Consider the following 11,667-nt stretch of genomic DNA (forward strand, 5'->3'; position numbering starts at 1 on the left):
TTTCAATCATTTTTTATTGATTTGTTAAAGATTACTCAAAAAATGAATAAATAAATTTTCTTTTTAAAAAATAAATATTATACGGTTTCAATTATTTTTTTAACTAATTAATTTATATTATTATAGATATTATTATTATTTGATTCAAATCATATTTTGGGTTCATTTTTTTTTTTTGAATGGATGCTACAAAAAATTAATAAAAAAGACCTAGGATTATATATATATATATTATACAATTTCAATCTTTTATTTTTGAAAGATTGCTAAAATAATGAATGAAATAAATATAAAAAAGAAATTAATTGATATATATATATATGATGATTCCAAATTTAAATTGAAAATCAATATATATCTTGGTCAATTATATAATTTATTATTATTATTATTATTATTGTGGCATTAAATCATTTTTTAAAACTAATTAATTAATTTAATATAATGAATTACTAACCATAAATATTTTTTATTATTATAAAAAAATAGAACATACCCTAAAAATTAGCACGAGTTTAATCACTCAACTAGAGGTACAGTTGACAAATGAATATATGGAAAAGCAGACAAGTAAAACATCTAGCCAATAATGATGTGAGCAGCTCGAGTTGGGACTTGGCAATATGATATTCAGGTGATTATTAGTCCGCCTCTTAGGATAACGGTCCAGTTTGAGACATATAATGGTTAGATCCCCCTTTGGGCGCTCTAAAGTTAATCCGACCTAAGGTTCGGATAATCTTTGATCACCGACTCAATGAAGATATTCAGCTTGTGGAAACCTGGTGAGAATGCATACTGAAGGATCACGAGAGACTTGGAGGCTCTTTATACCCTCATTAATGCCCAACCTGTATTGAACATTTATCATTTATTATCCGAGATAGCAGGGGTATATTCTGCTATGCAATCATATCCCAGTGTAAATGAGAATTATCTGTATTAAATGTATACCATATTTATGCACACTGTTACCCAAACCTGTCCAAAAAATTCCACTATAAATATCAGGGATAATTGACAGGGAAGGGACGGCCTTTTTGTATTACTGAAACTCTGCAGAAATTGTGAGAGAAGAGCAATAATATTGTCTCGTGGACTAAGTAGATTTTAATCACTGAAACACGTAAAATTGTGTGTGTACTAAATGGTTCTTATAAGTTCATTACGGTTTGCAAATAAGCATGAAGACTCTTATTAGATTTCTAAATCTATTGTTGGCGAAAAACCACGTCAACAAAAATAGATAAAGTAGTTTTGAGAGATTTTAGAGTGTTGCATCATCTTCTTGGTGCTCTTCTTTATATATATATATATAGATAGATTTTATAGAATGACTTTTTAATTTTTTTTATTGTTTTTGAAAGTATTTTTAAACAGTGATAAAAAAATTTTAAAAAAAAGCAAGATTCTTGAATCAATCCATTACCAGCAAGATACGGCTCAGCCAAAAAACGTGAGTTTTTTCAATACAAAAATAGTAATTTTATGTCCCCAAAATTTATAAATAAAGATAATATCTCACGATGATCCCAACATTTGGGATCGGACCACAAAAACAACGAAAATGTAGCTTTTAAAAGTAATTATGTAATATAATAAACAATATCATTTTCTAATAAACTATTCATGGTAACTCGATATTATAGGAGCAACTTTTTATATTATATGATAACTAATTAGTTTCTAATAGGCTTGAAGGTAACATAAAATTATTTTAAATAATAAGCCATGTAAATTACATGAGTGACTAAAAAAGTATATCAAAAGTTTTCATTTAAAAGTTACTGTGTAATATACTAAATTAATTGTTATTAATAAACTATATATTAACTTATTATACTATATGACAACTCATTAATTTTTTATATAAGCTTGAATGTTACACTACTACAAAATATGTTTTTTAGGACTAACATTGCAAGTCCTAAAACAATTTTTAGGACTCGCGGGACGCGAGTCCTCTATTTGAGAGCCTTAAAACTGAGGTTTGCGAGTCCTAAAAGAATGTTTTTAGGACTTGCAACGCGAGTACTAAAAAATCTGGTCGCGAGTCCTAAAAAGTCTGGTTGAGTGCCTTTAAGTAATTTTTTAGGACTCGCTTTGCATGCCCTTAATAGTAATTTTTTTTTTTTTTAAAATGCAGCTACAATTTTCATTTTGATTTAGAAAAAATATATCCATTTGAGTGTCCAAAATGTATTATATATGTTAGATTTCTAAAATTTCAAAAGAAAATACAACAAAATATTTTTTTATTAATTACTCAAAAATATAATTTTAATATTTAGTCTACTCGGCTTAGAAAATCATATTACATGATAGTTTATACTACAATCAAATTATATCATCACCAAATATTAAACAAGAAATGTATACAATGTTAGTGAAATATATATTTTATTTTAAAAACTTCAACTGTCAATGTTGTCTAGTATTGCGCCAAAGAAATGCATCTTAATATAGACCTGCACATTATAAAAAAAGTTATTTAATTAATAAAAAGTTTCTCCACTAGGAATAAAAAATTCTTAAAATGTTGACCACTAGAAATAAAAAAACAAGAGAGGTCCGCACATAATTGATTAGTGTACATCTCTAGATCTACGGATAATGTATATCCAATTAATTTGGAGATCTATATAATAATTCAAACTTATAAATAAGTAGACAGACACAACAATTATATATATATATATGTAATAGATGCGAGAATTAAACTATCAGTATAGGTATTCATATAGTCAAGCAGCAAACAATTTCTTGTTAGACAATACTATTTCATAAAATGTTATTCATCCAGTACATAGAGGTATTTCAAAATAGTAGCAAACTACACGAAAATCAACAACAAAATAGATCATAAATCTACCATATTAATCCATTCAACTTAGTTAACAAAATAGACCATAAATCAATCATATGAATCCATTCAAACCGGTTGCAAAATGCACCAAAATCCAGTCAAGAATTATACCAAAAACTAGTAGCAAAATACAAGTAGTAGCCATTAAAGAAGCAGCATTACCAAAATATATATTAAATAATAAGACACCATAATATAACATTAAAACAACTAATTGGTAATGTTTATCCCAAAATTGGACATGATGATGTGACACATAAAAATAACACGTGGTGGGGCTAGGATTGAACTGGTCCATGCTGGTCGGTTTTCAGGTGCTGGTTGTTTCCGTTCAAGGGCATCATAAAGAGCTACTTTAGTCAAGTAACAAGATGGAGAGTATCACTTGCAGATCATTGCTCGAAGGGTGTCTAATCGGCAACAAGGATCTTCTCGATAGTGTATTGGTGATACAACTTGCTCGAAGGGTGATCTTGCTCGAAGAATGCTCTATTCAACCTGAATGACCCGAATCTTAGGGGATATTTATGTAACCTATATTTAAATGTATCTTTTATATTCTTTTATTGTGTATTTAGTTGTAACAATCTCACATTATGTGTGTATGGCCTATTTTATGTTTGTAAGGCCTATGGCCAACTAGAGACTCTATAAATAGAGATCTCTCATAGTCATTCACTCTCATCCACACTTTACATACAAAATCCCTATCGAATTGTATTATCTCTCAGGTTTAGGAAACTTAGTTGGATATAGTTCTTCTGATCTTGAGTCTAAGGCCTTTTTTATTAATAAAAGTGCAAGTGGACGTAAGTTATTACTAATTCTTGGGGTCGAACCACTATAAGTTCTTTGTGTCGTTTTACTTGAATTAAGCTCATTTATTATTTGTTGTCGTTCAATTTAACTCAGTTTCGTTGACCAAAGCGGGTCAACATGTATATTATGATATCTACAAATAAATTTTTGGAGGTAACCAAAAGGAATGTGAAATAATATGATTTTAAAAAAAATTTGTATACCAACGTGCGGTATATGTGTAAATAAGTTGTTTTAAAGTATTTTTGGAATTAATTTATATTTTTAAGGTATTTGTGTAAAAATTATAAAATATTATTTAAATAATCACTACAAGAAAAAACAGTATTCATAACACTTAAAAATTGCTAACCGGAATTATTGATAACGCTTCTAAAAATGCTAACATAGCCCCTGTTATTAAAAGTCCTGTGTTTTCTATAACAGTATTTGAATGTTATATTCGATGTTATCTTAAACTATTCAATAACACATTTTTAGTTGCTATAATATTCAAATAATAACATTTAATTAGAGTATTGGGTTATAAATTTGACGTTTAATCTTAAACTTTTTGCATAACACTTTTCAAGTGTTACATTTAATTATTTTGATAGCATTTTTAATTAGTTATATTATATAATTCATAACAATTTGTTACACTTATAATATGTTTCTAAATCATAACATATTAAAAATCTAGTAATAAAATTTTGTTACTTTAGCGTGGATAATATATTTTAAATTTTAATTTGATAAATATACTTATAAGGTTTTTTTTATTAAAATATTTTCATTATTGTATTTTGATAAAAAAAAAATCAAAATTAATCATAAAATGTAATTCTCAATAGATTGATAAATTATAAGTATTACATTAAATAATAACTAATTCAAACCATGAATGTGTCTAATTCATGAGATCTTAGTTCTAACTTAAGTTTGAAAGCCTAACATAATAAAGTTTTATAATCTTGAACATTTTTTACTTCAAAAATGAAAAACAAAAACATTACAAGATACACAAAAGTAAACCATGCATGAAACTTGCTTCATCCTTCAATTCATCATCCTTTGTGCACTTGTCTTTGTTGTGAGTCCATTTGCTTAGCTACAATAAAATTTAAACAATTAATACTAACTAATCAACCTGCAAAACATTTACACTTAAACTTATCGCAAGAAAATTTTAAAATATATACATATTTAAGGCAAGGAATACACAATTCATTTCAATAAATGATAACACACAATATGATGTCTCTAAGTATCGGATAGTAATGGGTTGGTCACAAAATTACTGTCATCACGCTAATGGGATTTAGGGAAAGAAGAAGAAATAAAATAACTATTGTATTTATCTTTAATGACCAGGCAAACAAAGAAATTCTGTATATTCTGCCCAATGTGAAACTCTTAAAACGAAATGGTATCATGATAAAACACAAACCAAATGATAATAACAATTAACCACAACAATAATAAAATTTAGAAAGATTATGATAATAACAATTAATCACAACAATAATAAAATTTAGAAAGATTGTACCTTGGAGACAATCTTGAAAATAAAACAAAGTTCATGTCCAAGAAGCAGTCTCTTCAGTAAAGCATTGGAAACTTCATGAACTGAATCAGATATCAATTTGGAGCCCAAAAGTACAAACTGTCACACAATAACTCACAAAAACAAAGAGAGAAAGAAAGCAAGAGGTTATTACATAAATATCAAACAGATTCACAGATGCAACTAGATTTTTAAATATATATATATATAAAAATAGAGAAAAAATCTCTGGTTTTGTGTAAACTTTTGGTGATAATCTACATAAAATGAACAAAAAGACAGCAGAAAGTAATTGAGCCTAATAATCTTGCAGTAAAACCAATTCAGGGAGAAAATCATTCCAACACTCTAATTTGGTGAAAAAATCATAGCATTTCAATTCCTATACTGATTCGATTTTGACGTGGTGAATAACTAGAACACTTGGAGAGCAAAAATAGCACAAAAAACAGAGCATCATAGATCAGATTTAATACATACTCAAAAACTAAAAAAAAAAAATATTAAGAATTTAAGCTTGTGCAAATTCACATACATGTGCTTGCCTTTGCCTTTTGAGTGTCTATATGTTAAAAATTTATGCAAGGGAGCTAGAAGATCGAGAGAGAGTATATAAGCATTATGTATGTACCTTACATAGACAGAAAGCAGAAAGCAAAAGTGAGGTAAACATGACAGTCTCAAACAAGAGAGCTAATAATACAAGAGAGCTAATCATATATAAGAAGATTGAGAAAATCTCCTTAACTAATATGGTTATATCACTAACACACTCTAGCTCTTGCAAAAATTGTTTGTTATACTTAAAAGCTGCTAGGTGATATAATACAACTAACTAAGGTGTAGTCATTAGAAAGGAAGAAAAGGAAGTTGAGCTATTTATATAAGACCAAAGCGCATTCCCCTGTATACCATAATTGACTCAACATTACAAACTATAAATGCATTGTTTCATATAAATTTCGAATAGCACAAACAATCATCATATACTTTTTATATAAAATTACCACTAAAAGAAAGACAAAAGAAGCAACACCAACCACTTGTAATGAGAAGCTTTTCCTCACTGTATGAGATCATATAACTAGGATAATACTTATTGCTGCTGAGCTTAGTTGATTCCCTTGTACCTTCTATGCTAAGTTCTGGATAATAGAAGTAGTCATTTGAAGCATGACTTGCAAAAAATTGCAAAAATTGCTAATTAGTTTATCTTCATTTGTATCAAATAGCACGCATTACAATATCACTAAACAGTTGAATGTCAATAATAATCAGTGATAGAAACTTTTATGATACAATCAGAATTAGAAAGTTTAGAGCAATTCTATTGTAGCAGCAAATTGTGGCATGATTAAATTACCAAATTTTAAAAAATAGATCAACAGTAGCAGCAAAATAGACAAACAGTAGCAGTAAAAAAATAACACAAACCAGTAACAAAATACACCAAAGCCAATAGCAAAATACATATTCTATGCCATTAAACCAGCAACTTGTATGCCATTACACAAGTTCATTTTATAAGAATAAATAAAAGTGAGATCAAGAAAAAGCTCAATATGGAATATAATAATATTTTCTAGTTATAAATTAAAACGGATAAGCTGGTACAGACAAAGAACTAAATCTAAACATATCACAAAGTGTACATTATACATGTTTTTAATAATTTCAAAAAGTAGAAGCAACAACACACACATGGTTCTTTGAGGTATTTTCACAAGCACATGGTTTCCATTGTATCAGTTGAATGGAATAATTACATATGATCAGCACTTAAATGTCATCAATAATGAATACATTAATATATATACCCAATAATAGAAAAGAAAAGAACAAGAATTGCTCAACCCATATAGAAAATTAGATACTTCAACAAAAATCATGAAAAAGATGGCCTACAGTTGTGTTGAACAAGTCTAATGGTCAACCAATTAAGCAAATAAAATTTCTATAAGATTAATCATTCAAATCTATTTGAACAAACAGAGCAACTTTGTTGTTTATATTATAATCATGCTATGAAATTAGAATCATGCATTACAATTTTTCACAACTCCCATAATCATCTTAGACAACTCTATTGTTCATAACTTAAGAAAACAATCAGTTTGGCTCAGCAATGGAATACACTAATAGGCCAGAAAGAGCTTAGGCTAAAAACCTTTCAAAATGGCACATAAATTATGGTCACTTATATTTAACTTCTTATGTTTTGGGCAAAAGAACTACTTTCTGTTACCTGGAGGTCAGCTCATCTAAAGCTGAATAAGCTTCAGCTTCCAATTCTCTTGTGCGAGCATCAAGACAACTACAAATAGCTTCTAGTGCAACTTCTAAGGCCCAGAATTCGAATGGAAACTCTGCATTGCATGACACAAGGTATCCAAAACCATCAGAAATATTAAGCTCAAGCGATAATCTAAAATGATAACAAGAAAGCATACAAATAGCTTAATATAAAAAGAAAGCACTATATAAGTATTCTAACACTTGTTCTAGCAATGCCACATTCAAGGTTCAATGTAAGCACAAGAACTAGACAAGGAAACTAAGCATAAAACTATATTTTCGTTATGCATTGGCATACCATTTTCTTTGCTGGTTTCATCTCGTACCCCTGAGGCTTTCTCTTCTTCTTCACCATGGCCTTTAGGACTGGCTCTTGTTAAAGGTAAACGTCTTTGAAGTTCCTCTACAATGGGGATTACATTGTCATCGAATGGATCTCTAAGCAGCACCTATACCAAATGTTTTGTCTCTAAGTTCAGTACAGCTCATTTTACTAGAAAAGCACTCTAAATATGCAACACATAACTCAAAACTTTTTTTTTCAACAATCACATACCTCAAACAAAATTAAACATATGAAGATTGAACTGTTCAATTGGAAAACATACACTAAGAAGACCCCACCTCAATAATTTTCTATATTAGTGTTCACAATGCCTACAACAATGCATACCCCTGTTAAAAGGAAAACTACACCAGCAAACCAGAAAAAAACACTAGACAGCAGTGAGAATAAGAATAACTCACGACCCCAATCCCAATCCCAAAATCAAAATGTTAAGTTTCTCTGACACATAGGGATCGATTACAAGATTCAAACAATAAAGAGGTAGACAAAGACAAGTGTTAAAAATAGTGAACTATCGAGCTAAACCATTGAAAGTCCTAACCATTGTTGGCCTAAGAGGAATAACGACACTCAGTATATATATATTTATAAATATATGATATGCAAAAAAATGAATTAAGAACAAGAAATTTTCAAACAGGTTCTTTTCAAAAGTTTCTCTCTTAACACATAAAAGCTCTTTGCTCTTTCTTGTATTCAAAGAGTACAGTTCGTCATGCTTCCTAAACCAGAATTGCACTCACTCACTCACTCACAGCCTAGTGTCAGAACCTTAAACCAATAAACTGAAGATTTGTTAGTAAAAGAAAATAATAAAAGAGTTAAAAGAGAACCAAACATGCCTGCCACCAGTTAAGAAAAGAAAATGGAAAAAGAATATATAAAAAGCCAAGAGAAGTGAGCCACATTAATAAATACACAAAAAAATTTAGGAAATTTAAAAAGATTATTGTAAAAGAAATTCCATCAATCATGCATTGGTTTAGAAAAAGATAAAAATAAAAAAGGCACATCTATTAGGGAATTTTTCTTTTTTCATTTCGTGATTATAAAATTTTAAAGCTTTAGTGAAGCATTACGTGGTAAGCATTGTGATAAATATTTTGACTACTTATTATGAAAAAAAAAATTTGTCACTAATTTTTTTAACGAATAAATTAACAATGTTAACATGGGTATGCCTACAAAAATAAACATAATCAGATGACAATATATCTTCTTATACAAATTTTCTAGCCACTTTACATTGAAAACGAATTCAAGGGAGTGTAAATTAGAGATTTAAATAAGCATAATGAAAAACCCATGAGCAACCTTAATGTTCAAATCCCAAACCCCAAATCATATCTGACTTTCACAAAGACACGGAAACAATTTCAATCTACAAACCCCAAATTGTATCTGATTTTAGGTTGTAGAATTTGGATTAGAAAGATAGAGCGAGAGAGAGTTACTGAGTGTGAGAGAGAAACAGAGGAGGTGTGAAGGGTTATTAGGGATTCAACCTTAGAGATTAGGGATAGTAATTTTTTTTCTTTTGCTTTTGTCTTTCATTTGGCGCCTAAGTGTATTTCATTTACCGCCTAATATTTTACTTTAGCCGTGTCTTTTTCTATTAGCATGCAACAATAGCACTTTTTAAAATTTAAGTAACAGTTTTTTTTAGCTGATATTTTTGCTTAAACCAGTAAGATAACTGTAGAAAAATCTTATTTAAGGGCTTTTGGTTATTCTAATGTTAAAAGAATTATCTTGTACAAAACTAGAAAAGACTACAAGCACTATAACATCAAATCAGGCTCTATGTCTAACATTAGAGGCACTTAAAATTTTCATCAATAAAATACATTGATTTACCATTTTCACAAGTCTATAATATCCATATAAATATAAACGCATAAATTATATATAAATAAAACTATCAAATAGAAATATAAATAAAAAAACTTAATAAAATATAAAAACCAAAAAACTAACTAGAGACACAACAATGATTGAATCAAAAACTTGAAATTGGTTTTATAAGTTTTCATCTCATATATGTTTACAAATCCAGTGTGTATCTAATAGTCAATTCCTACAAATTGCTACCTTGTAAACTATTACTTGTTTATGTATTGTTAACAACAAAAATAATAAAAAATGACTTGGAGCAAGTTCTCTTATAACATTTAAAAACAAAAACAATGTAAAATATTAATATTAAAATACAAAAGAGAAAAAAACACAGATAACTCTATGGAGATTTAAAGAGTATCTCTATGCAATACAATTCCTCATAATTGCCATTAATAGTGAGAAAAAAAACAAAGTAATGTAGGATTCAATCACATTGTAATGACATACCATATATATGTATTCATATCAACCTAATATTCTATGAAATAGCGATTAAAATTTCCTCTCTATTACTGAGCAATAGTGAGGATAATTGAAAACCATTAATGAAGTTTTACCACAAATATAGTATAGATTCTTACTTTTCAAATTCTAACAACTGTTTCCATGCCATCCATTGCATTTCTTCCTACAATAACAAGAGAAGTAAAAAACAAATTAAAATTTACAAGTTTAGTTACACATTCAAGTAAAAGCTTCTTTAAAAAAATGGCACTTCCATTTTTCTTGTTTAAATACAAAAAGGAGTTAGGTTAAAAGATACAATGTCACAAGTAGAGTAAAACACACTACAAGTTGTACTAAACAACCCACCTATGCACTCAAGTTTCCATACAATTACAACTTAGTTTCAAATATCAAATACTAGTGCTAGATCACAAGTTTTTACCCAAGTGAACCATGCATGTATGGAAAATGAGAAAAGGATAAACAACAAAAGACAAGTGCTAAAAAAAAGCACACTACAATAGAAAAGCAGAAAATTACCTTGTGCGAGCCAGTTGGTGGTACAACAAGCATATTGCAATCAATTTCGTCAATATATTTCTTGCGCTCCCTATAGACAGCCCTAGCACTGTTAAATTTGGGTTGATATTCAGATATCATTCCTTTTGCCTGGTCCATACGAAAATATCAAATTTGTCATCTAAAATATAATAAGATAGAATTTAGAAAACACAAATACAAACTCAAGTGTTTGGTCTAAGAGGAGTTGCACTAATCTAACAAATACAAACTCAAGTGTTTGGGTGTGTGTTGTGTCTAAGAGGAGTTCCACTAATCTAACAAATGGGTAACTACTAATTGATTCTTCAGGAAAAAAAATCATGAATACATATATAAACAAGCAGATCTATCCAACAACACTGATATAGAACAGAACATATATGCAGTAGAAACAAACAAACTACCAGTTGTTAAAGATATATTACAGAGAGATGGTGTAGCTAGTGATAGTATTCATGGTTAAAAAAACAGTTTATATCTATCATTAATGCAGCTCAGTTGATAAGAACATCATTTAAAATTTACTTATACAACATGAAAGCAACCATAGTTCACTAATCAATACGATTCAAAAAACATACCAAAGTGGAACTTGAAGACAATTCAATAAACAACGGCTAAATATCTAGCATCATCCTTATTTACAGCCATGTGTGACTCCACATACTGTTTCCAAAACTTTGCCTGTTTTCGTAACCACTAGAGAACTGTAACAGATATAGAGAGAGAGAGACGAGAGGTATCAGTGAGATGGGGAGAGAGAGATACATGAGAGGGTGTAGAGTCCAAGAACTTTACTTAGCTAATTGTTTAGTAGTATTATAGTATGTTTAGTATTATCTTTGTAACTGTGGATTTTTGGTTCAGACCGGGAATTATTTGGAC

Source organism: Humulus lupulus, chromosome 1 (genome assembly GCF_963169125.1).
Source record: "Humulus lupulus chromosome 1, drHumLupu1.1, whole genome shotgun sequence".
Lineage (NCBI taxonomy): Eukaryota > Viridiplantae > Streptophyta > Magnoliopsida > Rosales > Cannabaceae > Humulus > Humulus lupulus.